General features: G+C 36.7%; 1 long non-coding RNA gene across 1 annotated transcript; it reads right to left on the bottom strand.

The window, feature by feature from the left end:
- Positions 1 to 8,031: 8,031 nt before the first annotated feature.
- On the bottom strand, positions 8,032 to 15,590 carry LOC118736515. Its single transcript, XR_004992700.1, has 3 exons — positions 15,580 to 15,590; positions 11,533 to 11,536; positions 8,032 to 8,145 (listed from the first exon to the last, which is right to left on the bottom strand). It is a non-coding gene; the product is annotated as an uncharacterized LOC118736515 (long non-coding RNA).
- Positions 15,591 to 20,657: the final 5,067 nt, after the last annotated feature.

The following is a 20,657-nucleotide window of genomic DNA, read 5'->3' as shown; positions in this document are numbered from 1 at the left end:
TATTCACAATGTGCGTATACATATATAAGTGCGTGATAATTGTTAAAACTTACTTAATTTAGTAAAAATACATCATAAATTTAAAAAATATGTTTACATTTCATTGTGCGGGCTTTTAATGCAACTATTTTGCCGAAGTGTGTTCATAAATAAAGTGTTTGTTGTGTGAAATAGCGCCGAGAGGTTAGTTCAATTTACTAACTTTAACAACAAATAACTTAAAAACTATAAGTCTGCTGCGGCTAAAAGTATATATATTTGGAATCAGGAGAACGCCCCCTACCCCCCTATAGCCACCTTTTTTTTTGTACGCGGGGGATGCCAAACTAAAATTTTCCCGACATTTTTATAAAAGTTGATAAATATGACATTTGACCAGTTTTGGTACACAAATACTCCTGCGGCATCAGGCAAAAATATTGGCTACAATATGTAATTTTTTTTGCCATATATACGTTTTATCGGTCCACTTGCAAAATATTCGCATTCGCAAAAGCTTCGCTTCGCGGAATCTCCGCGGTTGCGAATGCGAATATTCGCAACAACCCTGGCTAAAACAATTTAAGGTATTGCATTTTTTGTATAAAATTTCTTTTCCCTTTTCAGTAGGGTTTTTTGCACATTATCTTCTCTGTGCGAATTGATCGTGATAGATACGGATAAGCGACTGGAACACGACTGTTTGTCAAAAGCATACGATTTCGAACTCCCGTAAATGTACATTTGCTAAATGCGATAGCATGAACGCTCTTCGAGTAAATATGTTCGAAAATGCTACATGTTGCATTTTAAATGCAGCAAAAACGCTGCATAAGAAATTGACACGAATACAATTCTATGTCGGAAGCGAGATAAATGATCTAAATCGATGTGTGTTTGCAGGAAATATTAGTGGTGTTGCTTTAAATAGACAAATTTGCCTTTCGTATATACCTGGGGTGGGCAAGGCCGAGGCCGAAAAGAGCCACATGTAAATTCTAAATGCTACAAAGAGCCAAAAAAAACAACAAAAACAAAAAATTTATTTTTAAATAAAACTTTTATTAAAAATGAAAAACATTAATTTTATTATTATTCTAATGTACGTAAGAAAGATATTAAAGAAAACTCAAAAGATCCCTTTGGCCAAATTTTATCTATATCTGGTTTTACGTCAGTTAAAGCCATTCGTAACAGTCCTGTTGCATGTGGGTTAGTCAATAGGTACGTTCGTTTAAAATCTGCAGTAGAAAATTTAAAACAGTAAGTTCCGGCGAAAATTTTTCCAGCAGAAACGAGCAGCTTTTTCTCAAAAGGAAATATCATTTTATTCTCCCAATTTCCCCTACTTTGCAAGTATTTTTTGCGTACGCGAACACAAAAAGCTGATAGTTTTTATAACTTTCAGCAATTATCAGGTACGCGAATGCAACAAGTTGTGAACGGTATTTTGACTTTACGAATTTCATTGTAGAGTTTAAAGACTCACGGTTATAAGTTGTGCCAAAAACGGAAAATATACGGCACGCAGCTGCTTGCAACAGCGGATATTTTCAATCTGGTACTTGTTGCCGGAATTCAAGCAATGGCAAAGCTTTATGTTGCATTTCCTTTGCCTTATCGTCTTTTAATTCCAACAGCTCCAACTCTTCGCTTTTCTTAAAAGGAGTATTTCGGTTATTGTAAATTCATCCTCAATTATGTAACATAAAAAAGGTTTTATGAAGTATGCAAACGTACATTTAAATAATTTCAAATCGGCAAATCTTTTTTAAAAATCTGCTTTTATATTATGTGCAATATTTTTTCTAGCATGATGAAATATTCTTTTTTGTAGCTTCAAAACTTAAAATAATTTGCGAGAAATCAAAACCATTTTTATTCTCTCCTTGTAAAGACAATTTCAAGTTTGGAAATGTTCCATCATATCGGTAAAGAACAATAAGTCAGGAAGCCAATTTTCATTCTCCAATTGCGGGAAATGTTCCGATCTCAATTTGCGTATGTGTATATAAAAAGAATAAAATGAAAAAACGACATAATGGAAAATAATGTCCAGCAAAGAAACTTGTAATTTAAAAAGCAAAAAAGGGCCAAAATGTTCTAAGCAAAGAGCAAGTATAAAGAGCCGCACTTTGCTAAGCAGCCGCGTTTGCCCATCGTTGGTATATACGTATATTTTTATCCACTGCTTTATATGAACGAATAAAAAAGAATGCTTGTTGCCTCTCATCGATAAACTTGGGTCCGGTTTAGTTATTTGTACAATGATTTTCGGTTGTTGTGTCTTTACTTTAACATACACGTCTAATCGAAGGATTAAACTTTAATTTAAAATAAATGTTTCAAATTTCCGACAATAGTTTATTAATAAATTCGGTTTGCACTAAGAACTTTTTTGTAAATTTCGATGTGGGTTCAGCGCAAAAATACTGTGGATGGCTTAGCCGGATTTATATGCACAAGAAATGTTGTATGAATTTGACATGCGGAAGCCCCTCTTCTTCGGCAACACAGAAAGGAGAATTATAATTAGGTGTTATAATAAGTTCATGTTTTCAATGGTTTGGAGGAGGCTGTTATTGCATTAACTGGATTGGAGATTGTGGTTGAACAATTCAACCAGAAGCTGACAGATGCGTCCATGGTTACTATGCCCGACAGCTCCGCATATATTTGTGAACTCACTTCCATAGCGCGCTCTTACTCTGCTGCTATAATTGTAAATGAAATAGAATTCATCGTTTCCTTCGAAATATTTAAAATCAAACAATTTTACCATAAATAAGCACTTGATGGATGTTTTTTTAATTGCCTTCCACTTTGTTTTCCTTCACACAGCTGTCTTCGAAAAACAACTGATAGCTGGCAATGCTGCACAAGGCTCCGCAAGGGTTGCAGCATGTCGATTTTTAGTTTTTCGTAACTTATGTAGCTACGAATTACGAAAATTCGGGATCTAGAATAAGGGTGTAAATCTGCCTACCCTTACGCTACGCGCACACTGCAGCCGGCATCGGCCGAATTGTGTTCGGCGGGCGATGTGAATAAACACTTGTGATTATATGAGCGCTCTCACACATTAACCGAACCGACATCGGCCGTTGACGTTCGTCAGTTACGATAAATTCAAACATGTGTGATTTTCTCGTCCGATGTCAGATGAAAAGTACCAAAATGAACTGCAAAAAATTAACTTATTGGGTGCAAAAATAAAAAAAATTACATATAAAATCACATGTTTAGAGTATGTCAGTTAAAATGTATCAAAATATTTCACTGCTTACAAAATTGTAATGAAAACTAGATTTGTGTGTACAAATACGGTCGGCAAATAATCTGGTTAAGTGTGCGCATCATTTCGGACGGTCAAATTGTTCGGCCGAAATCGGTCGGCCTATCGGATGCAATGTGCGCCCAGCGTTACTCTAGATACCTGAATTTTCGTAATTCGTAATTCGTAGCTACGTTATGGGTTGTTTTTGCTTACGCGCTACATCACATTTAGCGCATTGTATAAATGCAATAGAATTCATCGTTTCCTTCGAAATATTTAAAATCAAACAATTTTACCATAAATAAGCACTTGATGGATGTTTTTTTTAATTCCTTTCCACTTTGTTTTTCTTCACACAGCTGTCTTCGAAAAAAAAACTGATAGCTGGCAATGCTGCACAGGTTTCCGCAAGGGTTGCAGCATATCGATTTTTCGTAACGTAGCTACGAAATACCGAAATTCGGGTTCTAGAATAAGGGTGTAAATCTGCCTCTGAAGCCAGACACCCTTACTCTAGAACCCGAATTTTCGTAATTCGTAATTCGTAGCTACGTTATGGGTTGTTTTTGCTTACGCGTTAAAGCACATTTAGCGCATTTAGGAGATATGAAGAAAAATAAAGAAGATATGAAGAAAAACTACTAGGGTTGTCCAAAACAAAAATTGTCAATGTTATTGTGGCTTATTAACATTTTATTTTTAAGATTTTTATTGAGCTTTGTACCACGATTGTTTATTAGAGAAATTGAAAAAGCAACAAAGTCTAAGCGGTAGAAGTTATAGCAGCTATTTCGGAGATCACCACATCTCCTCATCAGACTTATTTTTTCTAGACTTCAGCAGGTATCGAACCTGCGCAATCGATGTGCAAAGTCAGAAGCGTTAACCACTGAGCTATGTACATCTAGTCTAGAAAAAAGAAGTCTGATGAGGAGATGTGGTGATCTCCGAAATAGCTGCTATAACTTCTATCGCTTAGACTTTGTTGCTTTTTCAATTTTCCTAATAAACAATAGTGGTACAAAGCTCAAAAAAAATATTAAAAATAAAATGTTAATAAGCCACAATGACATCTATATATGGGTGTTTCCATGAAAATGTCAACCAGGACTGAAAAAATAAAAACAACTGAAAAGGGTTTTTACGACGAATTAATAAGAGTAAAATACTCGAATTTTTATATTATATAAGTATTTCAGCTTATTGCAATTTTAAAACTCAAAAATTTAAGAGTAAAACTGAGTGTCTCTTGGACTCAGTTTTCTCTAATTAAATGAACTATTTTCTCTTTCCTATTAACTAAATTAAGAGATTTGAAACATTACAATTACATCTTAAAATCAAATTTGCAATAACAACTAACTATAAAAATGAGAAAAAGGAGAAGTTAGAGCTCGGTTAACGGTAATTTTTTGATTTGCTTCTGATGGTATTCTAATGTCGCGTACGTTATGCAAAAACATTGTTTGTCTATGTCATTTGTATATTGGCAGTCGCAGGTAATGCAGATTATAATTCTTAAGCGAGAATTCTTCCAGTTAAAGATATACAGTAAAATTTTCTTTCCAACCGTAGTAAAACAAAAGTTTGTCGCATACGTTATTGTAAGTACGAAAATTTCAATCAAATACCTCAAAACCAATGTTAATTGCAAATTTTCCATTTAAATTATTTAGAATAGTTGTAAAACAATGAAACGGTGGCGGGAAGAGTTCTCAATAAATACATTTTATTACTTACGAGAAAAATTGTCGCGTACGTTATGTCGCGTACGTTATTGTTTTTTTTTTAATATAAAACTAGCCAGAGATAATTTCTCTTAAAATATGAAAGGATTGTAAAGGTACATTATTTAGCTTAGTTTAGGAATATTTAAAGAAAAGAAAAACTCCCATGATACGCAGACTTTCGCATATATGCGTGTTTCCATGAAAATGTAAACCAAAAATGCAAGCAAATGAATTCAAACGGCTTTATAACTTTAAATTTCGTATTCAGATGGCGGAAAAAGGTTTTGAAAACGCAAAACGGTGGAGAGAAGAACTGAAAAAATTTTATTTAGTATGTGTTACTAGTAAAAATATTGTATGGGGGAAAAATCTGTCGCGTACGTTATTATAATTTTTTTAAATAAAAACTAGCCAGAGATAATTTCTATCAAAAAATGGAAGGACTATAAAGGTACATTATTTAGCTTAGTTTAGGAATTTTTAAAGAAAAGAAAAACTCTCATGATTCGCAGACTTTCGCATATATGTATATGTGCCTTAAAACCACTTCTTTTTTTGTCGCGTACGTTATCACCTGGTTTTGAACGGATATTTTCCACACCAAAGTTTCGAGGCTGCTTATTTTGTTCTCAAACATAGTACCCTTTGGTTGCAACATAACCGTAATCTTTTTTTTTTCAGTAACTTCTATTTTTGATAGATTTACGTTACTCTATAAGCGTACGAATGTCGCGTACGGCTGTATGCAAAGAACGTAAATGTATAAGAAGCGACAACTCGTTACTTTGAAAATGTGCCGGGACGATTTTGACCGTATCTGAAAGGTTGAGATGAGGAGTTTGTCTCCCTTTTGACTCTGTCCGCGGCAGATTTTTGATTTTCGCCCCGAATGCGGAAAATGTCAGCAAAACAGAAGAAAAGCGGCAAATGCGAACTTCTTTGATTATTTTGCACAAGGTGTTGAAAAGTGTATTTTAATTTAGGAAATAAATAAAAGAAGGTGTAAAATGTATAGTATTCAGTGAATGTGTAAAATACTGAAGTGCATGTATGTGAAAGTGTCCATATTCATAATAGAGTGTTTGTAAGTGCGAAGTGTTTGTCAACAAGTGTCGATTGTTGGTGTCTGTGCATAAGAGTGATCATTATTTTAAACAAAATCAGTGTACTTTTATATAAAAATGCATTAGTTTAATAAGAAATCTATGCATTTAAATATGAGTGTACTTATGTTTTGTTTTCATCTGGAAATTTACATATTTAAAGTGTGCAAAAAAAATGGTGTTTTGGGAGATTTGATGGATAAAGTGTGTATACGGCGGCTTTATTACAAAACCAATGTTTATTATATACAGATAGCATAAGTTTAATTTAAATCTATGCATTTATACATGAGTATGCATACATTTTGTTATTATCGGGCAAGAATAAATGTTTTCCAATTTTTTGTTCATATGCATGCAAAAAATAAACACATAAATGTGAAACATGAGTTGTCTCCGTCTTTCTCACATCCTCCGCCAAAACAAAGGCGTAAATGTGAAAGATAAGTTGTCTTCGTCTCTCCCACGCCCTCCGCCATCATTATCTTGACAAATTCTTAAATTCCTGCAAAATGCCGTGTCCTGACATATTTACGCGCATACATATGTACGTTTACAGTAGGCTACTCCTAACTTGAATTCTTGTAGCTCTATTCTGCTTGTTACCGGATATTTTGTAACCAGCAAATTTTGTTACCAAACATTGTTAGCACTTCTTGTAACCGCAATTCAAGGTACCTTGGTAGAGTTTTAATTTATTCAGCATTCCAGGTATGAAGTTTTGTAGAAATTCTGTTGTTACATATTTCATGGGGCAATATTTTGTTACCTGCTTATGATATGGTAACAAATTTTACTGGTTACAAAAGTGCGCTGAATGTGAAAAGGGTTTAAAGAAAGAGAGGACCTTTATTTTCCGTTAAAAAAATCTGATTACTAACGCAGAATAGGTTAATATACGATTTTGTGTTTGAATATTTTCATGATAGTAAACAATATTTGTGTTACCAACGCAGAATAGGTCTGCATGTATACACTCACTTATACATGCTTCATAGCTTCGAAATTATAAATAATGCAAAATAATTAAATTTTTTGAATTCTTATACATGTTGCTCGTATTATCTAGAGTCAACTGTAAACAAATCGTAAGCGATCGGTTTAAAAAAATTTTAAAATTGATGACCGAAGCTGGTGAAGGCCACCATGTTGCCAAATTACATTTGTTGTAAAACCACTTATGTATGTGATTTCAGAAGTTTTGAGTCTACATCAAAATATCCAGGGCCATTTGTGCGAAAAATGCATGTTTATTTTGTTTTTTGTTAAAATAAAATCTTAAACAACTAATTAATAATTTAAAAGTTGGAAAAGCACTGCGATTTGGAAGTTTAGAGAATAAATGTCTTAACTCGAGATAAGTTATTTTTGCAAACGTCCTCAGATTTTACTGCTGAGTTGCAACTTTTCATTTGACTGGCTGTGATTTCTTCAATTTTACATTTTAGAATTTTTGTGGCCCTCGCGCAGAAGTTGCGCTTGTGGGCGATGAGTTTGCGGGGAGAAGTATGGTCATTGAATTTATGAATGAATGAGTTTGACCTTGAAGAATATGCGCATGCGTTTATGAATGAATTTGTTATTGTTGTATTTTAGTGGCATATGCGTATATGTACATATGTACGTATATTTGATTGGATGTAGAAACATACACATGTTAGGAGGAAAATCGCAAGAGTACATTTGTACAAATTGATGTAAATTATTTATTGATTATAAATGTACATTTGGTTGATATCAAAAGGGTAATTTCATCCATAAATTACAACTTTACAACTTCCATACTAAAGAGGAAGCTCATAAAGGTCTTGCATAGCGCATGTATTTAATTTACTTATATTTGTTTAAAATTATAAAATAAAGTAAATCTATGCACATGCGCATGCAAATTGTTAAATGCCGTCAGCAAATAAACAAAAAGAGCTGCGGCCATGTTTTTTTTCATTTCATTTGATTATTTCTATCATCGGTCACTTTTTCTTAACGTTCTTTATCGCCGCGAAACCATATGTGCGGCGAATTCATTTACGAAAATGGATGTCAAAACGGACGCGAACTCCTCATCTCAACCTTTCAGACCTCACTCGCCGACTTTAGCGAGTTGTCGCTTCTTATACATTTACGTTCTTTGCTGTATGGAAACACCCATATGTATATAAAAATGTTGTGTTCGTATGTCACGGTCGTCAAAACTTGAGATCGGTTGAACCGATTTGAATAATTCTTTTTTTGTATTGTTCGGTGTAATACCAGAACCAATGATATCACAAAAAATTAGAGATTTGCCACATATTTGAAAATTTTTAAACCCAATTGTATTGATAAAACAAATGAATTATTATAATGTGGGCATAAAATTAAAGAGGTTTAAGAAAGATAACTGTTGGAAATATTTTTGACGAGGGTTGCCACCTATTTGGAAATTTTAGCTCAATCAAATTGATAAAGTAAATAAAATATTGCCATGTGGGTGTAAACTAAAGAGTTTAAAGAAGGCTTACAGCCGAAAATATATTTGAAGAGGGTTGCACCTTTTATAAAATAAATGACATTACCATATAGGTTTCAAATTAAAGAGGCTTAAGAAATATGACTGTATGAAAGACTTTTGAGGAGGGCTCCCACCTATTTGAAAATTTTAGCTCAGCTAAATTGATAAAATAAATGAAATATTGCAATGTGGGTATTAAACTTTAGATTTTTAAGAAGGCGCCCGGCCGAAATTAAGTTTGAGGACGGTTACCGCCTGTTGGAAAATTTAACTCAATATAATTGATAAAATAAATGGCTTATTACAATAAAGGTATAGGATTAATGAGGTTTAAAAAAACAGATTGAAGGAATTATTTTTGAGGAGGGCTGCCACCTATTTGAAAATTTAAGCTCAGTTAAATTCATAAAATAATTGAAAAATTACAATGTTGGCAATAAACTTTAGATTTTTAAGAAGGCTTGCAGTCGAAAATATGTAGGAAGAGGGTTGCCCCCTGTTTGAAAATTTAACTCAATTTAATTGATAAAATAAATGACTTATTACAATAAATTTATCAAATTAAAGAGGATTAAAAAAATTACTGTTGGAATATTTTTAAGGAGGGTTGCCACCTATTTGAAAATTTGAACTCAGTTAAATTGATAAAATAAATGAAATATTGCAATATGGGTACCAAACTAAAGAGTTTTAAGAAGACTTACAGCCGAAAATATGTTTGAAGAGGTTTGCCACCTGTTTGAAAATATAACTCCATTAAATTAATAAATTAAATGAAATGCTAAAATATGGGTGCCAAACGAAAAGTATTTGAGGAATCTTGATTTGGAAATACTCTCAATAGAATTGTGCAATATGTAAAAGTAAACTGAAAATATTTGAATTAAATGAAATATTACATAACTGGTTCGAAACGGAAAGCGTTTGGGAAAGCTTTATTAGAAACATTTTTTATTATTGTTTTCACATATCCAAATCTGGACAGTTTAAATGAAGGGAGAGTTTACAACATCTTATCAAACGAGGTGATCATATTATCAACGAAGAGTTGGTATACAAATTACGGACAGAAAAAAATTAATAAAAAACCACTGATACAAATGAAAAAAATTATAAAAGGCATAACGGAAACATAAAGATATCCCATGAAATGAAATAATGAAAACTTAAAATTGTTATCACCATTACCTTACATTAACACAGTTAACAATTAAATTTTAATCATAAACAATTTCGTTTTGGGGTCGCCATAGCCTACTAAGTATATTGCGATTAACGAAATTTTGAATAACAATAGATAAGACTATTATGATTATGATTATTATTACTATTGTGAACTCCTATTATATGTGCAAAAACATTCCCAAATTAAAGCCAAAGCAGAAGAGCATTTACGATCGCATGATGCAAGTGTTAACATAATAAGAGCTGCAGAACTTAACCACTCAGGAACAATTTTTACAAGCACGTGTAATTTCTGGCGTGTGCCGGGGACATCGACATCATAGGTAACAAAAACCTCGAAGTCTGTTCTGCCTTTGCCAAGTTGGATAAGAAACGACAACAACATCAAATAAACAGTCAGGGAATTTGCACCTTGGCACCCACGTCACTGTTGCCAGTTGTAATTTCGAGAAAGTAGAGAATTTAGTTTACTTGGGAACCACCATTAACACCGATAATAATGTCAACATGGAAATCCAACGCAGAATCACTCCAGCCAACAAGTGCAACTTTGGACTGTGTAAGCAATTCGGGAGTAAAGTTCTCCCTCGACGTACAAAAACCACACTCTATAATTCACTCATCATGCCCGGGCTGGTTTATGGCGCAGAAGTTTAGACAATGACAAAATTCGATGAGGCGGCTCTTGGAGTATTCGAGAGAAAGATCTTACTTAAGATTTACAAGTCTCTCCGCCTTGGCGACGAGTAGTCTCGCAGACGATGGCATGATGAGTTGTATGATCTTTACAACGAAATTGACATAGTTCAGCGAATGAAAATACAGCGGCACCATTGGCTTGGACATGCCATTCGAATGGGAACCGAACTTCCAGGTCTGAAAGCATTCAACTCGCAATCCGCTGGTGGTACCAGAGGAATGGATAGACCAATTGGAGAAGGATTTGGCTTCACGTGGCATTTCCAATTGACGTCAGTTGCCAGAGAGAAACGAGTGACGTTCTTTGTCGAGCTCGGCCAAATGGCTTAGGCGGTTCCCGCGCCAAATAAGAAGGAGAAAATGGTATCTGGGGACCTTATTCTTGGATGCACCAAGAGGAACTAGGAAAACATTCCTTATCAGATTGATTCCGGGGACGGTTCCTTCAAAAAATTACATAAGCTGAGCTAGGGCTTCGCCTGCCATTTCTGCGACATTGTTAAAAGTGAAAGAATTGCTAATTCAGCAATCTCACGTGCAATATTTCCAGAACATCCGGTATGGAAAAAGTATTACAAAAATTTAAACTCATTGTTTGGGATGAGTGTACCATGGCACACAAAAAATTGCTTGAGGTTTTTGATCGATTGTCGCGAGATTTGCATGGAAACGTTTAACCATTCGGGAATGCATTGATGTTGCTCTCAGGAGATTTAACGTAAACATTGCCTGTAATTTCTCGATTAACACTACCGGGCGAGATAAATGCTTGCCTGAAATAGTCAACATTGTGGCAAGGCGAACATTCATACACTGCAGCCGAGGTATTCTCGCGACAATTACTGGACAATGGGAACAGAAAGGTGCCAGTCAATGAGAGGGTAAGACGAATTTTATTGCCTGATAATTTTGTAACTTAGAAACATCGAAAGGAGAACTGAACGAAAGAATGTTTCTTAATTAGGAAAATTAATTATAGGCTCAGTTAACGAGCTATTCTTGCTGCGAAGAATAAGGATGCCTATCACCTAAATAACAGTCGTTGCTTGAGCTGATCTGCTCTTTCACCAGACTGCCAGGCCACTTGCTCCCTTTGGTGAACACCACTAATGTTATTCAATGCAGCATTCAAAGTCAAGAAATAACCTATACGTCGATAAACACCGTTCTGGAAAAAGACGGTGTAGTTATTATCCAACGGAATTTTTGAACTGGATTGATCTTCAAGGGATGATGGCGCATACTGAAATTGAAAATAGGTGTGTGTGTTAATCAGCCGAAACTCTTCAACTGCACGCGACTAGCAGTAACGACATTGATGAAGAACGTAGTGTAAGCAGTAATTTTAACGTGGTCTTTCAAAGGTGAAGAATTCCCATGATTCCGACCGATACACAATTTCAATTTAAAAGATTGCAATTCCCAATTCTATTGGCATTCGGAATTGCAAACAATAATGCCCGTTTCGTCAAACCATATATTCTTGATATCTATGCAGAGAATGCCAAACGATATTGTGTGCACACAAGTACTTATTACAAAATCAAACTTATATGAAACGTATACTTTGTTTTGTTAATCATTTATCATCTATGCAACAGGAATATGCCACAGCAAAACGTGGCAGGGTACGGCTAGTTGACAAATACATAGTTTAGGAAGAGCCTGTCTGAAACTATACAATAAAGCAAATAAGCAAATGGATGTATAGAATTGACAACAACAACCACGCTGTCAAGTTTAAATATCGGCAAATCAGCTGCACTTGATAGTAGTTGGTTGAATAAGGAAAATAAATTAGCAACAGGAGTTCACGGGGTGTACATGACTCATTGGCTAACGCTTCTGACTTTGCACATCGATTACGCAGGTTCGATCCCTGCTGAAGTCTAGAAAAAAGAAGTCTGATGAGATGTGGAGATCTCCGAAATAGCTGCTTTAACTTTTACCGCTTATACTTTGTTGCTTTCGCAATTTTCCTAATAAACAATCGCGGTACAAAGCTCAATAAAAATATTAAGAAAAAACAAATTATATTTTTTTTAAATGCTTCTCAAAAATACTTTATATGAGGGGGTGTACGGCGAACCTTTTTTTCCGATACGTTCTACTGTACATGTTTCCGCAAGGGTTGCAGCATTTGGATTTTTCGTTTCTCGTAGCGTAACTACGAATTACGAAAATTCGAGTTGTAGAATAAGGGGGGTATATACATACACAAGGCCGTATTTAAGGCAAAATGAGCTTTTAAAAAAGGAAAAAGAAGGTCATTTATTTTTTAATTTTGTAATGTACAATGTGCATGTGTGTAAAAATATACATACAGCGCTGAAAAAATTATGGCCGAACCACTTTTTGCCAAGTTTTAACGAATTATTTTTGTTCTTATTTAATTTTGATGATTTTTTTATAAAAATATAGTTCATTCTTTAAAAAAACCCCGTGTAAATCCAAGTTTCCAACTTTGTGCAATATTCTTTGGTGGTAATAAATAAGTGAAAATGAAAAAGCACAAAAAAGCATACGTTACTTGCAAATTATAAAATAAATATAAATTTTAACAATTTCAGCATGACACCGAAAATACAGCTTTCCCACGGGCGTTTGTTTGGTGTTTCAACTGTCAAAATTTTACTTTTCATTTGGCACAGAAAATTTCAATTTATACGTACACCATGGAAAATTGTTCCATACCGTCTCACCACGGAGAAAAATGTTACCGATTGGTACACAGCAATAGCCGTGGATTTTCACGGAATTATATCAAGCGGCCTTAGGCCTTTCAAATATCCGTAAACGAATTCCAGTGTTATAATGAAAATGAAGAGATAAAAATTAAAAAGGCAAAACGTGCAGAAAAAGGCAAAATTAAAATTAAAACTTTTAATCGAGGAATACATGAAACGTGTGATTCTTTTATTTGTATAAAGATACGACCAAACAGACAAAATAGGCAAATGCCTTAAAATCCTAACCCTGATAATAACTATTCCTTATGGGAAAGTAATTAGGTTTTACACTCCACTGACGTGTTAAAAATGCAGCAGGTGCGTCACTTTTGAAGAAATAGAGTTTTTATATTTTCTAGTAATATGTTCTGTAAACTAGAGGGTTAATATGTGGTGAATCACGATTGGTAAGCACTTTTCGAAATTCACCCCATACCCTCTAGAACACATTACTTTAACCTGGGCATGTCATTGGAGGTAAGCGAGGAGGTAATGCTTTCCCACTGGATTACCTGTAATGTGAGAAAGTGAAATATTTTGTCTTGAGGCGTATTGTAACGGGTTACTCCAACGATACAAAAAGTAAGCGCTTACCAAAAAAATAAGAGTTTTTGCTAGGAGGTTAAATAAATTTGGTTAGTACAGTATCTATTGGAGCAGTAATATCTTTAAGATTACTTTTATTTTTTGTTGTTTATGTGAAATATTGTATTTTTATTAGTATTTTTCTTTTAATGAAACTATGTTAAAATAAAAGTGAAAAAAAAAAATATTTTGTCAGAAATGATATATCTTGCCCTCATTTGATTAAAAGGAAAAAATATTTCACATAATTTGATTTATTTGCAACAGCTGACGACCGACGCACGCGATCTTTCTGCTTTGTGTTGGCCTTAGCGTTGCCAAATTTTGGCTATGTGGACGGCTGCATTGAAATTCAACGCCAACGCAACGCCAAAGTTGTATGTAAACCGGCCATATGTCCTTGAACAACGGGCATGTAAAGGGATGTGTAAACATAACTCTCTCTGCGAAGTCGTGTTTTTTAAAGCTCGCAAATTAATAATCAAAATTATCGTACAGTGCCCGTGGAATTATACCAAAGGTGCAAAAAAGTGCGCGAATACACCACCGCTGGTGACTTTGTGCCTAGCGAAGGTTCCCCACCGAAAGTGGCGGTTTTTATCGTGACTTATTTGTGCAAATCCAAACAAAATCTCTGGATATTACTATATAAGCAAAGAGAGAGAGAGCGAGAGAAAAGTGCGCGGCACATTTGTTGTACACTCAAACAGAGGGGCAAATAAAGAAGTGTCAACATCAAGTGTATACAAAGTTGTCAAAACGCAGAAAAAAGTACTGTCAAGTGGAAAAGCGAGATTTCACACCTCCTGTATGGACACTAACTCACCACGGTATGGTGGAGTGCATGGTGAAACCCAGTTTAAAATGGTTGAGAAACATACGAGCCCTAGCAAAAAAAAAAAAGTGTGAGAGAAAGTATGAATTCCCCAGGTAAGTCTGCATACCCTTTTCGTAGGTGTCCAAAAATACCGCGATCACCAGATCGCATCCATTCACCTGCATTGCAAGCTGCGCAGCAATCTACTGACAATGCCGCTGCCACCCAACTGCATAGTGAGCTAAATGACAACGTTGTCGATCCGTCAGCAGTTGGGAGTGAGATAGGGAGTGCAACTTGCTCTCAATTAAATGAAGTGAGTGAGCGACCTGTAGCGATAAGAGATATGGAGGTCGTAAACAAACTGAAAGACACACAAACTATTAGTATGGTGAGAGCAAAGATTGAGGAGATGAGTAGGTTGATGAACGGGCAACGTCACGTAAATCAATGAAGAATTTGTTAGCTAGCGCTGCTAAACTATGCAAAAGCATTGAGAATGATGCAAAAACAATTAGTAAGGGAAATACGGAGTCGAAAAGAACTCAAACTGGCCCAACAATTGTAGCCAAAAACCAAACGAAGCGTAGCAGAGCTTCAAAAGAAGGCGGTCTTATATCCGAAAATCAGGCTCAACCAATAGGGAAACGGTCGCGTTTTTCTTTCCCTTGCGCTGACGAAACCGGTCAGTCACGCACAAACCCTACTGGTCGGGATGGGGCTAATGAAATTTCGAGTGGTCGTCCTGATGATGGCGGGCAAAATATCTGAGCAGACAAAGAGGGTTGGACCAAGGTGGAGAAAAAGCAAAAGCTAAATCCAAAAAGAAAGATGGTTCGCGCCGATGCCATCATTGTTAAAAGTACAGTGGATTGTTCATATGTAGACATTTTAAAAGTGGTTAAAAGTCAGGACAGCCTCAAGGACTTCAGTGCATCAGTTCGTAAAATGCGGAAAACAGCAAAGTGGGGCTGCTGTTTCAACTCGGAAGAACATCGGACCAAAATACCACAAAACTAAAAACTGCAGTAGGCCAACTACTATCTGGAAAGGCTGAGGTGAAAGCGCTAACAAAACAAACGCTGGTTGAAATTCACGATATTGATGAGATCACATCCGGGCAAGAAGTAGTGGAAGCCCTCAATTCCTTACATAGTGACATGAATTTTAAGAACTCAGACATCCGCTCATTGAGAAAAGCCTATGGTGGTACACAAACTGCTTCACTCTTGTTGCCCATTGACACAGCCAGGGCTCTAATTGAAAAACGAAAAGCCCGGATCGGGTAGGTGATATGCCGTATTCGTGAAAAAATTCAGATCACACGTTGCTACAAATGTTTAAACGTGGGCCACATCGCGAAAAACTATTAGAGTACAGAGGAAGAGCATATAGCCAAAATATGCCAAAACCCAGTGAAGTGCGTATTATGTGCAAATAAAGACCCAAGCCGAGCAAATCACCACACCGGAGGCGTGAAATGTCTTTTTTATCGGGAGGCTGTCCGTAAACTACAAAGACCATGAGAGTACTCCAATTGAATTTGAACCGTTGTCAGTCCGCTCAAGACCTACTAGGGCAAACTGTAAATGAGTTAAGCGTAGACATTGAAATCCTCAGTGAACCTTATAAACACAGAGAGAGAGAGGAAAGCAGCAATCTGGTTATGTGGACAAAAGCCGAGTTTTATTCAATGTGTAGTCTCCGAAAACTGCTTTGTATGCGCTAAACTTGAAAATTTGTATGTGTATAGTTGCTATATACCACCGAGCACTCCCCTTGCGGCGTTTGAGGATATTGTCAACAAACTCTGCCTGGATGCCAGAGGGAGAAGTAATGTAATTATAGCTGGCGACTTCAACGCATGGGCGCAAGAATGGGGCTGCCCTAGAACAAGTCCACAGGGCAAAGCGCTTTTGGAAGCATTTGCGTGCTTGGACGTCGTCCTCTTAAACACGAGTACCGAATACACCTTCAACCGCTACGGATATGGATCAGTTATTGATCTGACGTTTGCAAGCAAGGGGCTGTCCCGGCATACAAAGTGGAAAATTAGTGATTGTTTTACGCAAAGCGACCACTCGGCAATAATATGCGACTTAAATCAAGGTAGGGTCAGTACCCAGCAGGAGATTCGAATGCCCACTTTTTTCAGGATGGAAAGTTGCTTCACTGGACGTGGACGTATTCGTAGTAAAGCTACCTGCACGTGATTACGAAGGGTCGGCAGAAAACATGGCGAAACAACTAATGGCAGACATTAGGGCTTCATGCGATGCGGCAATGAAAAGGCGGCCCACACTCAGACCACACAACACTGTTTATTGGTGGAACAACCAAATAGCATCTCTAAGGACGCGCTGCCTTCAAGCCAGGCGGCGTTTTCAATGTTCCAGAGGAAGACAAAATTTCGAAGAAAGGCGAGAAACGTACAAGAAAGCACGTACTGCCCTTAAAACCGCTATTAAAGACAGTAAGCGCCAGTACTTCCTAGAGCTGTGTGACGGTGCGGAAGGAAATCCAATGAAAGCTACTACAGCCCCCACACCAAAGTGTCCCATTTTTCTAAAGACTGTGGTTGAGACGTTGTTCCCCAAACAAAGGCCGCTCGTTTCCCCAGTGAAAACCGAGATGGCATTATCGTTTGAACGGGTAACAGCAACAGAAGTATTGAATGAAGTAGAAAAAATAGACGACAAGAAAGCACCCGGGCCCGACTGTGTACCTAATAAAGCCCTCAAACTGGCAGCAAATCATCTAACTGATTCCTTTGTGGCAGTTTTCAACGCATGTTTCGCGGAGGGCGTTTTTCCATCTATCTGGAAGCAACAAAAGTTAGTCTTGCTGCTTAAGCCAGGTAAACCAACAGACGATCCTACCAGCTTTAGACCAATTTGTCTACTTGATACAGCTGGTAAGATTTTAGAGCGCGTAATAGCCAACCGCTTAGAGACAGAAGTTTTAGCTAAGGGAGGTATCTCACCCAACCAATACGGCTTCAGGAAAGGTAGGTCTACAGTGGATGCAGTATCGGCGGTGATTCAGTTAGCTAGGAGTGCAACCTCTGGTTCGCGATGGCTCGGGGGCTCTAAGCAGTACTGCCTTATTGTTACCCTTGACGTTAAAACCGCGTTCAACTCGGCAAACTGGGCAAAAATATTGGACACGCTGGATCGTTTGGGGGTATCTAAATACCTAAGTCGCCTAATAAGAAGTTACTTCCAGGACCGAATCCTGTGGTATGAAAGTGCACATAGCACGAAAAATCTTGAAATAACTGGTGGTGTTCCATAGGGGTCCGTCCTAGGCCCGCTTCTGTGGAATATTATGTACGACGGTGTTCTAGGTGTAAAAAAATCAGAAGACGTAACGTTTAGAATTAGCGAACACGAAATTTCAACAAAACCGGCGATAAAGTGTTTGGGAATTCTGATCGATAAAGGGTTGACGTTCAAAGTGCACTTAGAATATATACAAAAAAATCGGATGTGACAGTGTCAGCACAATCACGAATAATGAAAAATGCCTGAGGCCCTAAACAAGCAGTAGGAAGCTTCTGGAAGGAGTCGTAAAAAGTCAGATTATGTATGGTGCTCCTGTATGGCATCAAGCGGTGTTCCACTGTTCATACTATCGTGGTCTAAATGCAACCTATTGTTTATGTGCACTACGTGGTTGCAGCGCGTTTAAAATGGTTTCAAACGATGCGGCGTTCGTGATATCCGGTCTGCTTCCAATTGACATCTTAACCAAAGAATCGGTCATGTTGTTTTCAAGCCAAAGAGAGGAGCTCCAGAGAACCCATCACGGCAAAACAGCCTGTTAGAATGGCAACGCAAATGGAAAAGCTCAACTAAGGGGCGATGGACGCATTGCTGTATTCCGGATATTGAACGATGGACAAAGAGGTCTCATGGAGAAGTAGAGTTCCATCTATCGCAATTTTTAAGCGGCCATGGCTGTTTCCAGGCGTACCTTTACAAATACAAACACGATAGTGATCCGTACTGTGACTTCTGCGGAAAAGGCACCATCGAAGACCCGATTCCCACGATTCAGCGAACAGAGACATAGACTCCAACAGTATATCAATGCAGCACTGTCTCCAGAAGCTGTAGTAAATTATATGCTGAGAGGTAGAGAGGAATGGAGTTTAGCCAGCAGTGAAATAGCGTCAATTATGAAATATTTGAGATGAGGTATGTAATGCAAAAGCGCGGATTGGAACCCAGGTACCAACCGCCAAGGCAATGCGGCTCTGAAATTCGCGAACCCGAAGAGCATGAGCGGATTTGAACCTAGCGCGTTCCAGCCGTCAAGGCAGGAGGCTTAGAAACTATGCTTTCAAACCGTCTCCCCAACATAGCGTCGGCGCGGGTTGGAACCTAGAGTTTTACTATCATTAAAACGTGGCAGAACCTATTAGGTACAGCCCAGGACTGAGTAAATTTGACAGGAACGTACGTGCGAGCTTAGTGCCTCCCGACGGAATACTTGACGGTGGTACCGGGGGGATCCGTACTTGGACAGTAGGAGGTTTAGTTCGGGTTAAAGTCCCACACTGACAGGTACAGGCTTTCAATGCTTCCTCCTCGTAAAAAAAACATGTTATGTATGTACATATTTATGTACTAAAAAATATTGTTTTAAATAATCTATGCGTATGTATGTAAATAAATTTTATTTGTTGATTAAAATGCTGCCCTAATATAATATTCACATATTTATATGAATATACATTATACATTAAATACATACATATATCAACATATTTTCGTACATAATCTATTGAGATATGTACATTCACACAATTTTATGCCCAAAAAGGCATGTGTTGTATAGTACACTCGGAGCGCTCGCTCGTCGCTCACTCGTCTTACCTAGCCGAGCGAGTATGCAGACAGCTACTCGCCTCGGCACTAGTGTTGATATTTGAGATTTTTAAATTTTACTAAATTAACGACAAAAACTGTAACTTCTTGAGCTTAATTGTACTTTTCACCATTTCCGTCAAAACATTACCTCCCGTTTTCCTTCAATCAAACATAAACCCAAGGTACATTGAACAGGTAGTATCAGTAGAGCAGCTGATTTGATTTATTTTCAAATTATTTGGTCTCGAAAATGTCAAATATTTTTAATTTTTTCTCACGAAAATTATAAGTTATTAAAATCCATTTGCTTGTGAAACCTTTTTCCATACAAAACAAGCGATTGAATAGCAGCTTTTGGAACGTTCGCCCAACTCGGCAGCACGACCGCTGATTACTGGGCCTTGCAAAGGATGGATCAATGCTTCGAGAAGCATCAAATTTACTAGGAAAGAAAGTTGCATCAATTTTTATTTTTTCCAATTTCAATTTTTTATTTTTTATAATTTTTTGTATTTCACATGACACGCTTTGATTTAGAAGAAAAAATTCAGAACAGTTGTTGACACTTTCGATACCAGAAGCAACAACAAAATACACGCAAATGTTGTTTTTGCTCTACTGATACTACCTGTTTAATGTGCCTTGCATAAACCATATTTTTGTCTCCTACAGTAAGTTTACATATCTTTCAGTTCATTGTATAGCTTCAATTGGTGAAGACTTAATTTAACGTAACATATCATTGAGATCTCTCCAACTAGCACATAAAATCATAGCCAGTTTTGACAGAAAGTCCCACTAAAATTCATTAAGTTTACAGTTTAACTTAAGTATACACAAATAATTTCTTAAATCGTATTCCACATTTTAAAAAGTACACCAGCGTTAAAATTCTACGCTCACCCAGTTTGAGATATATATTTAATTTTTTTCATATTAATTTTCATAATTTTGTATGAAAGTATAGCTCATTGAAGAAAAATGTCAACAACGGCGTTGCGTATTTTCTTCCATATAAAATAAAATGCCAACATTCCTTATACAGAAGAAGGTGCGCAACACCGTCAACAAAAAAAAGCTAAAAATCAATGGTATTTTTTAGACATTTAAAACTTGCACCGTTTATTGAATGTATGGCATTCAAAAATGTTTACCCAAAATATTTCTAGAAGTTCTGAACAAAAACTG

The sequence above is a fragment of the Rhagoletis pomonella genome, unplaced genomic scaffold (assembly GCF_013731165.1).
Source record: "Rhagoletis pomonella isolate Grant_MI unplaced genomic scaffold, Rhpom_1.0 Rhpom_scaffold_00003, whole genome shotgun sequence".
Classification (NCBI taxonomy): Eukaryota; Metazoa; Arthropoda; class Insecta; order Diptera; family Tephritidae; genus Rhagoletis; species Rhagoletis pomonella.
This window is presented reverse-complemented; position numbering and strand designations above follow the sequence as displayed.